Here is a 15,674-nt window from a genome sequence, read left to right on the forward strand (position 1 = left end):
ATAACAAAGGCTAAACTCATTAAGATGATATATGCTGAAGTTATATATGTCATATGGAAGGAGAGGAATGCAAGAGTTTTTGAAGGGGTGGCCAGAGATTGTGAAGGAGTGGCAAAAGAGATAGCATGTGTTTGTAGCTGCAGGGGTGCTGGGGAACTGAAATGCTTAATGCAAAAGCTAATTTTTTAAGTTTCTTCCTTAATTTACACATAGCACTGCTGTATAGGAAAGCTGGGATCTTTGATTATGTTTTCTTCTTTTTTTTAATATTAGATGGCTGAGTGTGCTAAGCTAATGATTTGTAATTGCTTTGGTGATTAATAAAAAGCCTAATTAATTACCCAAAAAAAAATAGGGGACAAAAGTAAAGAAATAGTCGAATTGTCGATCTGTATATTACAAAATTGTCCAAGTAGACGTGCCAATTTATGTATTTATAATACTGTAGAAATAAACGTCTCAATTTGTGTACTAAAGCCAAGAATAAAAGCAACAGCCTGTCTTTTCTATACCCAATATTTTCTTCTTCCTTTAAGAATTGAATGTAATCCGAATCGCTGAAAAACATTATAATCCGATTCCATTCACTGGTTTAAAAATAAAACAAATTACAATCAAATCTTTTTCTTTGTTTTGAGAAATCAAATCTGATTCGCGTGATTAATTAAAAAAATTAAATCTGATTCGCGTGTTATTAAGGAGTTGACCAAATGATCTAATCAAAAATTAAAGAGACTAATCCAGCCACTGTTTGTCCCTATTCTAGTTAACCCCTAATTCAAGTTTAATTTATATGTACGGACAACTCTAACCTTTTCAATACGCGTCATTCCCATGATGGTAAATACTTTTTCTGAATGATGAATATTAAAATTGAGCTAAGTGTTTTCTTTTCAATAATAAACCGCTTTTAGATGGAGAGAAGGCCAAAGAGAAAAGGTTTAATGATATAAAAAATATTGCTACATCTAGTATGAAAAACGAAATTCTACCATTAATAATTCAAATAATTTTATTATTTTATTGGATTAACCTTCTTTCAATTATACCCTATAGGATTTTGTAGCTTAAATAATTGATCGTAGAAAACATGGGATTATAATATAATTCCGAAAAGTCATAACTTTGGAGTTTAAATATACAATAAGAGCTCCCCAATGATAGTAGATGTAACAAACCCGTTTTTCTAACACTTCTATTATTTCAATAGTGAAAGGAAGTTACAACTCAACTCAAACTATTACACGAATTAAAGACACTAAACTGAAATATAAAGGATAGAGAAGAAGAGATGAGAAGATCAGACTAAGAATGGGGATGAGGGAATACAGACACTCGAAAAGGAGGAAGATGAGAAGCAGATATTTTACTCAATAATACGCATGCCATGTATCTCCCGCTCGGATCCCAAATATAATGTCCTAGCATACTATTCAGTTGTCTAATCATTAGGCCTTTAGCTTCGGGCCCAATAGTCCCAATTGGTTCGGCCTCGATCCACACTTCTTTCCCAAAATCTCTTACTAAGTCAGGCTGGTTCACAATAATACTCCCATCCTCAAAAAGAATCTTGTTCTCAAGGTTCGAGTAGATTGATATCCTAATGCTCGAGGTCCATTTGCGTACCAGAAACAAACCACCAGCCCCATAGTTCATAACGATACTAGTGCGTGAAGAGATGCTAAGAGTGTCCATGATGTCGCCCTTTGAGTTGGATATAGGATAATACTCTTCTAATATCTTGCTCCCAAAATTGTAACAGATGTTCAAGATTACATATTGCCTTTCCAAGCCTCATTTTTTAAGATATGTGAAAGAGAGCATTTGGCAGAACTCCTTTAAGAATTTGAACAGACAAGATCTATTGTTGTCACGACCCAAATTAGCCCTCTGTAAGGTGTCGTGATGGCACCTAGCCTTTACGATTAAGTAAGTGTAACGACTCATCCTGGTCGTTATATCATGGTACTACTGCTTGCGTCCGCAGATCTTCGGAGTCTCATTCTAGTTCAGGTCAAGCCTAACCTCGGTCCAGTAGTGACGAGGTCAGGTCAAAGCCCTACCGGAGTAAATATAATTAATTAAACAGTAAAAGATATAAGTAAAATTTACGGTAACACAGTTAAAGAAATTCTCGAAACTTTAACAATTAAGGGAGCCCTCGGATCAGAACAAAATAAACACAGTGAAAAATCTCTCGGGATACCGTCCCGTAGTTCCAAATGAATATACAGTACAGGGGAATCTCCCGGAATACGTCCGTAATCCCAAAGTAAATATGCAGTGCTGGGAGATCTCCCGAAATACGTCCGTAATCCCAAAGTAAATATGCAGTGCTGGGGGATCTCTCGGAATACGTTCGTAGTCCCAAAATAAATTTGCAAGACAGGGGGATCTCCCGGAATACATTTGTAGTCCCAATTTAAATATGCAACGCAAGATGTAATGGCAGGTATGGCATCGAGTTATACGGTTTATACTGAATACATATAAGAAAAATAAGGACTTAACTAAGCATGGCGCACAGAATGCCAAATAGGCAGTTAAAACACGTAAGCATGCTCCTCTAATCTAAGCTAAACAATTAAACATATTGGTGCAATTTAATAAAGGAAAACAGTTAATGATTTAGAAAGGAAAAACGGAATTTTTGCAATAATAGCCCATGTACGTACTCGTCACCATACGTACACGACACCCACACATCAATTAATATCAAACATCTTAAGAAAAAAGTCCCCAACACAAGGTTAGGCAAGCCACTTATCTCGAACCGCTCAAATCAACTCGATATCACGTTCTTGCTACGAGTATCCAACTCTAAATGAGCAGAATCTATTCAAATTAATTGCATAATGTAAATATAACTACGAATAACTAATTTAGCTAATTAATTCGAAGTTAAAGCGTGAAATTAGGAAAAATGCCCAAAAAGTCTTTTCGGGCCCACGTCTCGAAATTGGGCAAACATTATAAATAATGAACACCCATTCACTCACGAATTCACCCGAACAAAAATCATCTAAATCCGACGTCAAATTCCCATTCAAATCTCAGATTTTCAATTGGGGAACCTTTTCCCCCATTTCCAAACTTCTACCCTCAATTTAGTTAACTAGACGAGGAAAACAACAATATATTAATGTATTATGATCAAAATAGAGTTAGAATTAGTTACCCAATAGTTCTCCTTCAAAATCCCTCGAGAAATCGTCTCCCACCGAGCTCTAAATCGAATTTTGTTTTATGAAATTTCAAACCCTTGAAATTCTTTTTTTCTGCCCAGTGATTTCCGCACCTGCGCGCATGGGGCCGCATCTGCGATCACTCGCCTGCGGAAAAATCAATGCAGGTGTGAAGGTCACTTATCCGGGCTGGGTACACACATGTGTGCTTGAGTCCGCACCTGCGGATGCACTTCTGCGCTCAATCGTCCGCTTCTGCGGAACCTTGGGTCCTTCTCACCTTCGAATCTGCGACTGCCCTTCCGCATATGTGGCTCCACTCCTGTGGCTCACTCGTTGCATCTGCGACCACTAAACCAGCAACTCAAAAAATTTTCTAAGTCCAAGCTTTCACCCGTTAAGCATCCGAAACACCTCAACCAAACATACTAACCAATCCTAAAACACTATACGATCTTAGTCGAGCCTTTAAACCATATCGAACAACACCAAAATTATTAATTAAGCACGGATTCAAGCCTAAGAATTTAAAGTTTTCCAAATTCTACAAACGATGCCGAACCACATCAAATCTAGTCTGAATGACCTCAAAATTTACACACAGGTCACAAATGAAACTACGAGCCTACAGCTACTTTCGGAATTCCATTCCGAGCTCGAAATCAAAATTTCCACTATCGGCCGAAATTGCCAAAAAACTAACTTTTGTCAATTCAAGTATAAATCTACTACAGACCTCCAAAACACATTCCGGATGCGCTCCTAACCACAAAATCACTTAACAAAGCTAACAGAGTCGACAGAATTCCATTCTGGATCCGTCTTCACACAGTTCCGACTATGGTCCAAACTCTAAGGCTTAAACTCACAACTAGGGACTAAGTGTCCCAAAACTCTCTAGATTCCATAACCAATCACTCCGGCAAGTCCCAAAAGCAGAAACAAATATGGGAAAAGCAGATATTAGGGGATCGGGGCTCTAATTCTCAAAACGACTGGCCGGGTCGTTACATCCTCCTCCTCTTAGAACAATCGTTCGTCCTCGAACGAGTATAAAGACATACCTGAAACTGTGAAAAGATGAGGGTATTGGCTGTGCATATCCTGCTTGGTCTCCCAAGTCGCCTCCTCGACCGGATGACCCCTCCACTGGACCTTTACTGAAGCAATATTCTTTGACCTGAGCTTTTTGACCTGCTTGTCCAAAATGGCTACTGGCTCCTCAAGATAAGATAGATCTTTATCCAACTGGAATGAGCTGAAATCCAATACATGAGTCGGATCGCCGTGATACTTCCGGAGCATAGACACGTGGAATACCGGGTGAACTCCTGCTAGGCTGTGAGGCAAGGCAAGCTCATAAGCAACCTCTCCAACTCGCCGCAATATCTCAAAATGACCAATGAACCTCGGGCTCAGCTTTCCCTTCTTCCCAAACCTCATGACGCCCTTCATAGGCGATACCCAAAGCAAGACCCGCTCACCAACCATAAATGCCAAGTCACGAACCTTACGGTCCGTATAACTCTTTTGCCTAGACTGGGCTGTGCAAAGTCTCTCCTGAATCACCTTCACCTTATCCAGGGCATCCTGAACCAAATCTGTACCCAACAATCGGGCCTCGCCCGGATCAAACCATCCCACTAGGGACCGGCAGCTATCTGAATGTTGGACTGGTAACTGTTGTTGTAAGTGAACTCTGCAAGTGGCAAGTATTGGTCCCACGACCCTCCGAACTCCATCACACAGGCACGGAGCATATCCTCAAATTTCTGAATCGTGCACTCTGACTGCCCGTCCGTCTGAGGGTGAAAGGTTATGATCAACTCCACCCTAGTACCTAATTCCTAGTGTACGGCTCTCCAAAACCGTGATGTGAACTGTGTACCTCTGTCTAAAATGATGGATACTGGATTACCATGAAGGCGGACAATCTCTCTGATATAAATCTCAGCCAACCTCTCAAAAGAATAAGTTATCAACACTGGAATAAAATGAGCTGACTTGGTCAGCTGATCCACGATCGCCCAAATAGCATCGAACCTTCTCAAAGTCCGTGGAAGTCCAACTACAAAGTCCATGGTGATCCGCTCCCACTTCCACTCTGGGATCTCTAACCTCTGAAGTAATCCACCCGGCCTCTGGTGCTCATATTTGACCTGCTAATAGTTGAGACACTGGGACACAAACCCAACTATATCCTTCTTCATCCTCCTCCACTAGTAGTGCTGTCTCAAATCCTGGTACATCTTCGCGGCACCGGGATGAATGGAGTACCGCGAGCTGTGGACCTCCTCGAGAATCAACTCCCGAAGCCCATCTACATTGGGCACATAGATCCAGCCCTGCATCCTCATCACACCATCATCACCAATAGTCACATCTCTGGCATCACCTCACTGAACCCTGTACTGAAGAACTAGAAGATGAGGATCATCATACTGGTGCTCCCTGATATGGTCATAAAGAGAAGACCAAGCAACCATACAAGCTAATACCCGGCTAGGCTCAGAAATATCCAATCTCACAAACTGATTAGCTAAGGCCTGAACATCCAAGGCTAAGGGTCTCTCAGCTACCGGAAGATATGCCAAACTCCCCAAACTCTCTGCCCGGTGACTCAAGGGGTCGGCCACTACATTGGCCTTCCCCGGGTGGTAAAATATAGTGATATCATAGTCTTTAAGTAGCTCTAACCACCTCCGTTGGAGCAAATTAAGGTCCTTTTGCCTGAACAAGTGTTGCAAACTCCGGTGATCAGTGTAAATCTCAGAGGGAACACCGCACAAATAATGACGCCAGGTCTTCAGGGCATGAACAATAGTCGCTAACTAGAGATCATGAACCGGATAATTCTTCTCATGCACCTTCAAATGTCTAGACGCGTAGGCAATTACCCTACCATCCTGCATCAATACCGCTCCAAGGTCAATCATCGAGGCGTCACAATAGACAGTGTAGGACCCCGAACCTGTAGGCAATACTAATACTGGGGCTGTAGTCAAAGCTGTATTGAGCTTCTGAAAGCTCTCCTCACACTCCTCGGTCCACCTGAATGGAGCACCCTTCTGGGTCAGCCTGGTCATAGGTGCTGCAATGGATGAAAATCCCCCTACAAAGCGACGGTAATACCCCGCCAAACCAAGGAAACTGCAGATCTCCGTAGCTGATGATGGTCTGGGCCAACTCTGCACTGCCTTTACCTTCTTCGGATCTACCTTGATCCCATCATAAGACACTATGTGGCCCAAGAATGCCACTGAATCAAGCCAGAATCCACATTTAGAAAATTTTCCATACAATTTCTTCTCCCTTAACATCTGAAGCATGGTCCTCAGGTGCTGCTCATGATCTTCCCGATATCGGGAATATAACAGGATGTCGTCAATAAACACAATGATGAAGGAATCAAGATAAGGACGGAACACACTATACATCAAATGCATAAAGGCTAATGGGGCATTGGTTAGCCCAAATGACATGACAAGAAACTCATAGTGACCATATCTGGTCCTGAAAGCAGTCTTCGGGATATCCGACTCCAGAATCTTCAACTGATGATAACCTGAACGTAAGTCAATATTGGAAAACACTCTGGCACCCTTTAACTGATCAAATAAGTCATCAATACGAGGCAATGGATACATGTTCTTCACTATGATTTTGTTCAATTGCGGTAATCAATACACATCCGCATAGAACCATCATTCTTCTTCACAAATAAGGTAGGAGCACCCCAAGGTGACACACTGTGCCAAATGAAGCCCTTATCAAGCAACTCCAGTAACTGCTCCTTCAAATCCTTTAATTCAGGAGGAGCCATACGATATGGAGGAATAGAGATGGGCTGAGTGCCCGGCAACAAATCAATGCCAAAATCAATATCTCTGTCGGGCGACATGCCCGGAAGATCAGCTGGAAACATATCTTGAAAGTCCCTTACTACTGGAACTGACTCAACTGTAGGGGTATCAATACTGATATCTCTCACATAGGCCAAATACGCATCACACCCCTTCTCAACCATTCGTTGAGCCTTAAGAAATGAAATGACCCTGCGGGGAGTATACTCTAAGGTACCTCTCCACTCTAATCTCGGCAAGCCTGGCATAGCCAGCATCACGGTCTTAGCATGACAATCAAGAATAGCATAATGGGGCGACAACCAGTCCATGCCCAAGATAACATCAAAATCTACCATACTAAGTAATAACAAATCGGCTCTTGTCTCAATACCACTAAGAGCAATCAAACACGACCAATATACGTGGTCCACAATGAGAGAATATCCCACGGAAGTAGATACATAAACAGGAAAACTCAAAGAATCATGACATATCCCCAAATGCGGAGCACAATAAGAAGACACATATAAATACGTAGAGCATGGGTCAAATAATACTGATGCATCCCTATGACAGACATGGATGATACTTGTGATGACTGAATATGAAGCAACGGCCTCTGAACGGGCTGGAAGGGCATAGTACCTGTCCTGGCCTCCCCCTCTAGGACGACCTCGACCTCCCCGACCTCTACCTCGAGCTGGCTGAGGAGGTGGGGTGGCAGCTGGTGTTGGAAGAATGGTCGGAGGACCCGGTGGAGCACGTGGAGGCTGATAAGTCTGTGAAGGTGTACCCCTCCTAGCTCTAGGGCAATCTCTAACCATGTGATGAGTGTCACCATACTCAAAATAACCTCTTGGAGGACGCGACGGCTGAGACTGATTCAGACCTGGCCTGCTGGACTAGCCGGTATTAGCACCTCGAGTAGGAGGCATACTGGATATTGGCGGTGCATAATAGGGCTCCTGAAGTCTAGGAGGAGCTGGAACACCAATTGCTACTGGAAGAGCTGAATGAACAGGGCGATTCACAAAACCCCTACCATAGCGTGATGCTGGTGCACGAGCTCTTGAATAATGACCAGTCTCTCGAGACCTCTTAGCCTCTCTTTTCTCTCTGTCCCGGGCAAACATGCCCTCCACTCTCATGGCAATGCTCACTGCCTGCTGATAAGTGATGTCCATCTCCAACTCCCTGGCCATACTGGTCCGAATACTAGGGTGGAGTCCCTCAATGAAGCGACGAACCCTCTCTCTGACTGTAGCAACCAGAGCCGGTGCATGGCGAGCTAACTCACTGAAACGGACTGCATACTCCGACACAGTCATAACACCCTGACGCAACTGCTCAAACTCTGCGCACCAAGCATCCCTGAGGCTCTGAGGAACATACTCACGTAAGAACATCTCTGAAAACTGAGTCCAAGTGAGTGAGGCTGCCTCATCCGGACTACTCAGCTCATAGGCACGCCATAACTGATATGTTGCTCCCCTCAGCTGGAAAGCGGTGAACGAAACACCACTCATCTCCACAATGCCCAGAGTGCGGAGAATACGATGACACTCCTCAAGAAAACCCAGAGCATCATCTGAAGCTAGTCCACTGAAAGTAGGCGGGTGGTACTTCTTGTACCTCTCAAGTCTGAGTTGTTCTGCCTCAGAAGCAGCTACCCTGATCTCACGCTGAATCGGAGCCACTAGAGGCATAAGAATATACTCTCGGGCCTGATAAATCTGGACCCTCTGCTCAGGAGTGTGGGTTGCAGGAGTCTGTGCCCCTCCCCCGACCTGAGATGTAGCGGGAGCTATCATAAATAGTCCAGCCTGAGCCAGAGTGCTAAACATGCTCATGAACCGAGCTAAAGTCGCGTGGAGGGCTGGAGTAGCAATAGGGATCTCTGGTGCTGGCCCTCCAGCTGGAGCTGTTGGGGGCTCCTCTGACGCAACTCTCGTTGGTGCTCGGGCTACACTGCGTGGTCGTCCTCTACCCCGACCCCGGCCTCTGGCGGCTCTAGCAGGGGGCTCGGGTGCCTGATCGTCGGTCCTTCCAGTACAGGTCCTCACCATTTGTGAGAAAGAATAGAATAGAATCTTAGAATTTATTTGTGTCAATAACTCACACGACAAGGAAATCAAGGAAATATGATTGTTCTTAACGGCTACATAGCCTCCCGAAGATAAGTACGGACGTCTCCGCAACGATCCGCGAGACTCTAATAAACCAGCTTGTGACTCGCGACTCCTATGAACCTAGTGCTCTGATATCAATTTTTCACAACCCAAATTAACCCTCTGTAAGGTATCGTGATGGCACCTAGTCTTTCTGAATATGTAAGCCTAATATTATAAAATAAAATATAAAGAAAACATAACATTTTTAAAAGATCAACAGCATATTGTGAATAGCCAAGAGTAGTACCACTCGACCTATACAAAATTATTTCACAAGACCCGGAATATCACTAAGTCAAAAGCTGCTATAATCTATGTAACTCTATACAAAAGTCTGAAGATAATAAAGAAAGTCTCTAGGCGAGGGAGTAGAAGGGGACTCCGAAGATATGCGGACGCAAGAAGAAGTACCTTGAAGTCTCCTAAAATCAGCAGCACGTACTAACCCCGAGGCTGATAGCTCGCACCTGGATCTGCACACGAAAACATGTGCAGGGAAGGGCATGATTACACCACAATGGTACCCAATAAGTGCCAAGCTTAACCTCGGTCGAGCAGTGACGAGGTCAGGTCAGGGCTCTACCAGAGTAAATATAATAAATTAAACAGTAAAAGATATAAGTAAAATTTACGCTAACACAGTTAAAGACATTCTCGAAAATTTAACAGTTAAGGGAGCCCTCGGCTCAGAACAAGGTAAACACAGCGGAAAATCTCTCGGGATACCGTCCCATAGTTCCAAATAAATATGCAGTACAGGGGGATCTCCCGAAATACGTCCGTAGTCCCAAAGTAAATATGCAGTGCTAGGAGATCTCCCGGAATACTTCTGTAATTCCAAAGTAAATATGCAGTGCTGGGGAATCTCTCGAAATACGTCTGTAGTCCCAAAATAAATTTGCAAGACAGGGAGATCTCTCGGAATACGTCTGTAGTCCCAATTTAAATATGCAACGCAAGATGTAATGGCAGGTATGGCATTGAGTTATACGGTTTATACTGAACACATATAAGGAAAATAAGGACTTAACTAAGCATGGCGCACAGAATGTCAAATAAGCAGTTAAAACACGTAAGCATGCTCCTCTAATCTAAGCTAAACAATTAAACGTATTAGTGCAATTTAATAAAGGAAAACAGTTTATGATTTAGAAAGGAAAAACGGGATTTTTGCAATAATAGCCCATGTATGTACTTGTCACCTCATATACACGGTGCCCACACATTAATTAATATTAAACATCTTAAGAAAAAAGTCCCCAACACAAGGTTAGGCAAGCCACTTACCTCGAACCGCTCAAATCAACTCGATATCACGTTCTTTCCACGAGTATCCGACTCCAAATGGCCAGAATATATTCAAATTAATTTCATAATGTAAATATAACTACAAGTAATTAATTTAGCTAATTAATTCGAAGCTAAAACGTGAAATTAGAAAAATCGCCCAAAAGGTTTCCATGGGCCCACGTCTCGGAATCGGGCAAAAATTATAAATTATGATCACCTATTCACTCACGAGTTTACCCGAACAAAAATCATCTAAATCTGACGTCAAATTCCCATTCAAATCTTAGATTTTCAATTGGGGAACCTTTTCCCCCATTTCCAAACTTCTACCCTCAATTTCCTTAATTAGACGAGGAAAATAACAATAAATTAATATATTATGATTAAAATAGAGTTATAATTAGTTACCCAATAGTTCTCCTTCAAAGTCCCTCGAGAAATCGTCTCCCACCGAGCTCTAAATCGAATTTTGTGTTATGAAATTTCAAACCCTTGAAATCTTTTTTTCTGCCTAGCGATTTCCGCACCTCCGCGCATGGGGCCGCATCTGCGATCACGCACCTATGAAAAAAATAACGCAGGTGCGAAGGTCACTTATCCGGACTGGGTACGCACCTGCACGCTTGAGTCCGCACCTGCGGATGCGCTTCTGCGCTCAATCGTCCACTTCTGAGGAACCTTGGGTCCTTCTCACCTCCGCATCTGCGACTGCCCTTCCACAGATGCGGCTCTGCTCCTGCGGCTCACTTGTCGCATCTGCGACCACTGACTCCCTGGCCTCAAAGCGCACCTGCGATCCCAACCTCGCTTCTGCAAGGCCGCACCTGCGGACTCCCCACTGCAGGTGCGAAAACACTAGAACCAACAACTCAAAAATTCCTCTAAGTCCAAGCTTTCACACGTTAAGCATCCGAAACACACCCGAGGCCCCAGGGACCTCAACCAAACTTACCAACCAATTCTAAAACACCAAAGGAACTTAGTCAAGCCTTCAAATCACATCAAACAATACCAAAATCATGAATTAAGCACGGATTCAAGCCTAAGAATTTAAAATTTTCCAAATTCTACAAACGACGCCGAACCACATCAAATCTAGTCTAAATGACCTCAAATTTTACACCCAGGTCACATATGACACTACGAGCCTACAACCACTTTCGGAATTCCATTCCGAGCTCGATATCAAAATTTTCACTATCGGCCGAAAAATTAACTTTTGCCAATTCAAGCCTAAATCTACTACAGACCTCCTAAACATATTCTGGACGCGCTCCTAACCCCAAAATCACTCAACGGAGCTAATAGAGTTGACAGAATTCCATTCCGGATCCGTCTTCACATAGTTCCGACTACGGTCCAAACTCTTAGGCTTAAACTCACAACTAGGGACTAAGTGTCCCAAAACTCTCTTAATTCCATAACCAATCACTCCGTCAAGTCCCAAAAGCAGAAACAAATATGGGGAAAGCAGATATTAGGGGATCGGGGCTCTAATTCTCAAAACGACTAGCCGGGTCATTACAGTTGCGCAGAAACAGTCAGAGTTTCAAGGAAAATGAGTACATCATGCCAGCAACCACACCAACTCACATATTCAAGCAAGGTTACGACCCGATCAACCTTATGTTTAACTAAACCAAAAAGCATCTCTTCAGCCGCAACACAAGCTTTAGCCAAAAGGAACTGTCTCCTCCCTCTCTTTGCCATTCTCGTAGGGAATTCAGAAACTGCCGCGTGAATAGCTTGGTTAATCCAAACAACAGATGTAACAATTAAATTTAGGAGAGCTCCACTTAGAACCACAGTCATAAATCGAGTCGAATGCTTAGTCACATTATCATTATAATCAAGTTGGTGACCATAGGACTTGAAACTCACTTTCTCAATAATTTGATGTATCAATCTTACTAGCCTCAATATGTGTCAACTGAAGATATAAGGGTTCAATGCAAGCATCCCACGTAGTTGAAGCCAAACCCAACGCCTCACAGAAATCACAATTTCGTATAGTTCAAAGGCATGTAGCAAGAAAAATAGTACCAGGATCAAAAGGAAAGTCACTACCTCCAAATTCAACAATCGTGTTTTCATACTCAACATCATTAGGTACCAAGGTTACAGATGGTTGTTCGAATATGTAAGAAAAAGATGTTACAACCTCGACACATTCACAGTCTAACTCTGCGTGGGTGACAAGTGATACAAATACATCATACTGTTTTAGTTCTTTAGATTCACTAGATAAAAAGCGCATTAGAATCAGCCTGATAATCATATCCAGTATCGAACCAAATGTCCACGCAATTACATGGTAGACTAAAATAAGCACAAGAAATATGATTTCTGGCAGATTCAAGCATCTTAGATGCCTCAATGGAAGAGACATGTTTTGCACCAGCTGGAACTACAATTAAGGACAGAATGCTGGAACTCGAATTGTTTAACTTCAAGGGCTGCAGACTTAGTCCTGGGTCCCATACATGACAAATTACACTCTTTTCAACTAAATTACTTTGAGAAACCAGATTTTTTATGTCATTAACACGGCCTTGAGCGAGTTCAGAACCACACCCACGGAGAACCATACCCCAAAAGCTAGCTATTAAGGTGGGAGAGCCCAAAGGTATATAAACCCCACATCAGCACATTGCAATACCAATGTGGGACTCAAGTCTCATACCTTGCAATGGACCATAACAAACCACCACGCTCCGCATCCTTCGTCCCGACGGCTGTACCCTAGACTTTTCTAGCCCCGAGTGAACACTGTAATACCGGCGTCACCATCCATGGCACGGTGGGCACGGAAGGTGGTGTGTGACTCTGATACTATTGATACAACCAAGGGAGAACCACACCCCAAAAGCTAGCTATTAAAGTGGGAGAGCCCAAGGCTATATAAACCCTACATCAACACATTGCAATACCGATGTGAGACTCAAGTCTCATACCTTGCAATGGACCATAACAGTAGATTTCGCTATTACTATGCAAGAATAACAAATGATCTAAAAATAAATAAATATTCTAATTACACATGGCATAGGTTGAGGGATAACTCACTTGGTGATCTTTCCTTTCTTTCCCTCCAAGTCAAATTAGAACTAAGTGGCTTTATACTTAACCCTGGAATTTTCATATACCTATTTGTTCGCGCAACGAATACAACTAAAACGAAATACAGAAAATAAAATATTTTTGTTGAGATTTGAACTCAAGACCTTCGCTAGCTAAGCATGTGCTCTAACTAACTTAGATATGAGAGCTTGTTGCTCTCTTGTTTCGGTTCAAAACAATTAATCTCGTATTTTATGGATTTGCTATAAAATTCAAATATAGGTACGAATAATAAATATATTATAAATATTTGATGTGTCGCGTAATTTTCTTTTATTTTTATCCATTCTAAATAGTCAAGTTAGTGAGCGATCCATGACATGATATTCAATATCTTCCCTCCTAATGTAATGAAAAATTACACATGGCGATCTTATTTTATCTGACCAACGTGGCATCCAGTTAGAGAACAAGGTGATTAGAAGATTCAGAAAGGATATGATCTCCCATTTTTAAGTTGTTAATTAATAAATTAAAAGTTCTATGGTTGATAGCTTTATAATCAGAATCGCAGAGGAGAAAACGCCACGATCCCAGGGCTATGACTAGGCCGAGAGATCCCCGGAAATCCAAAGATTAGGTTTGAAAAAGTAAACATTTTCCTTTGCATAAAGAGCGAAAAGAATCTAAGAGTTTACAAAGTTGGAAAATACGTTGCAAACTTAAGTTTTGACCTTTTTAAAGTGATCAAACTTAAATGTGTTGAAGGTTTTAGAGTATGATCATTTGTACGAGTTAATCACAAAAAAATTAGTAGCAGTATTTCACAAATCACATGTTTTTGATTATTCCTGAACCGTCCCAAAAAAATTCAAACCTCAACTAAATCATTACAAAATCATGGAAACATCTTAGACAAGACAGTAACACCCGGAATGTCTTAGGTTTAATTTTCAATAGAGGCAAAAATATTATGTGATATTTTTCTATCTGTCCGTGTCTTGATAGACAAAATTATACAATATTTGTGCTAATAAAAGATAACAGATATCTCATGCGGTTAGTTAAGGTACGCACAACTGATCAAACACCACAATTATTAAAAAAAAAATGAGTCATGTCTAGCTAGTCAAAATAAGCTTGGTCCCGAAGGCTTAAGCCTAGGGCCGGCTCTAACGTTGTTTCAAGTAAGGCGTTGGCCTTAGGCCCCCAAATTTTGGGGTCCCCATTTTTTAGAAATAATAGGTAGGGGTGTCAATGATTCGGTTTGGCTGGTTATTTTATAAAATTTATACTATACCAATTTTTCGGTTATTCTACTATGTATAACCAAAATTAGACTTTTAGAAACCGTACCAATCATGTCGGTTTCTCTTCGGTATCGGTATGGTTTGGTTAATTTTTGGTACTTTTAAAATGTCATTTAAAAGTCACTAGTAGAAGCAGAATGAAATAACATACGTACTTTTATAGGATTTAACAAAACTCTCTAGACATTTTTAATATTTAAAGAGTGATAAATTAAGAAAACATGAAAGATGACTAGAGTATAGATCCATCAACTATTCTACTGCAGCGTAAAAGAAACTAAACAAAGATAAATAAAATATAAATCACACGAGTGGAAAGATATTAAGCAAACTGAGACTCAAGAATAAAGTTTATAGAAGATTAAATATTCGAAAATATAAATTTAGATCATACGAAAGGAAACATATTTGATACATTGTAGTTTGCTACTCAAAGTTGCTAGAACACCTTGAGTCTTACTAGTGAATATGCTGAAAATAATTTAGTACCAATTGGAATAGTATAAAAGGTTTGAGAATTAGGATTTTGAATTTAATTGCTTGTTGTCTTGTAACCGTTTTCATAATTCCAAGGTCTAAGGAAAAGTTTAATGCTTTATTATATTTAAATTTAATTAATATATAAATATATTTTTTCTATGTAACTTGTTCGGTGTGATTCAGTATTTTTTCGGTTTATTTTCTTAAAATAAAAAACCTACCATAATTATTGGTACGGTTATACGTTTATATAAAAACCGACGGGTTTATTAAAATAAACCTAAAAATCGGTTCGACGGTACGGTTCGGTCGATTTAGTTGGTTTTTAAATAT

Source organism: Nicotiana tomentosiformis, chromosome 12 (genome assembly GCF_000390325.3).
Source record: "Nicotiana tomentosiformis chromosome 12, ASM39032v3, whole genome shotgun sequence".
Taxonomy (NCBI): Eukaryota; Viridiplantae; Streptophyta; class Magnoliopsida; order Solanales; family Solanaceae; genus Nicotiana; species Nicotiana tomentosiformis.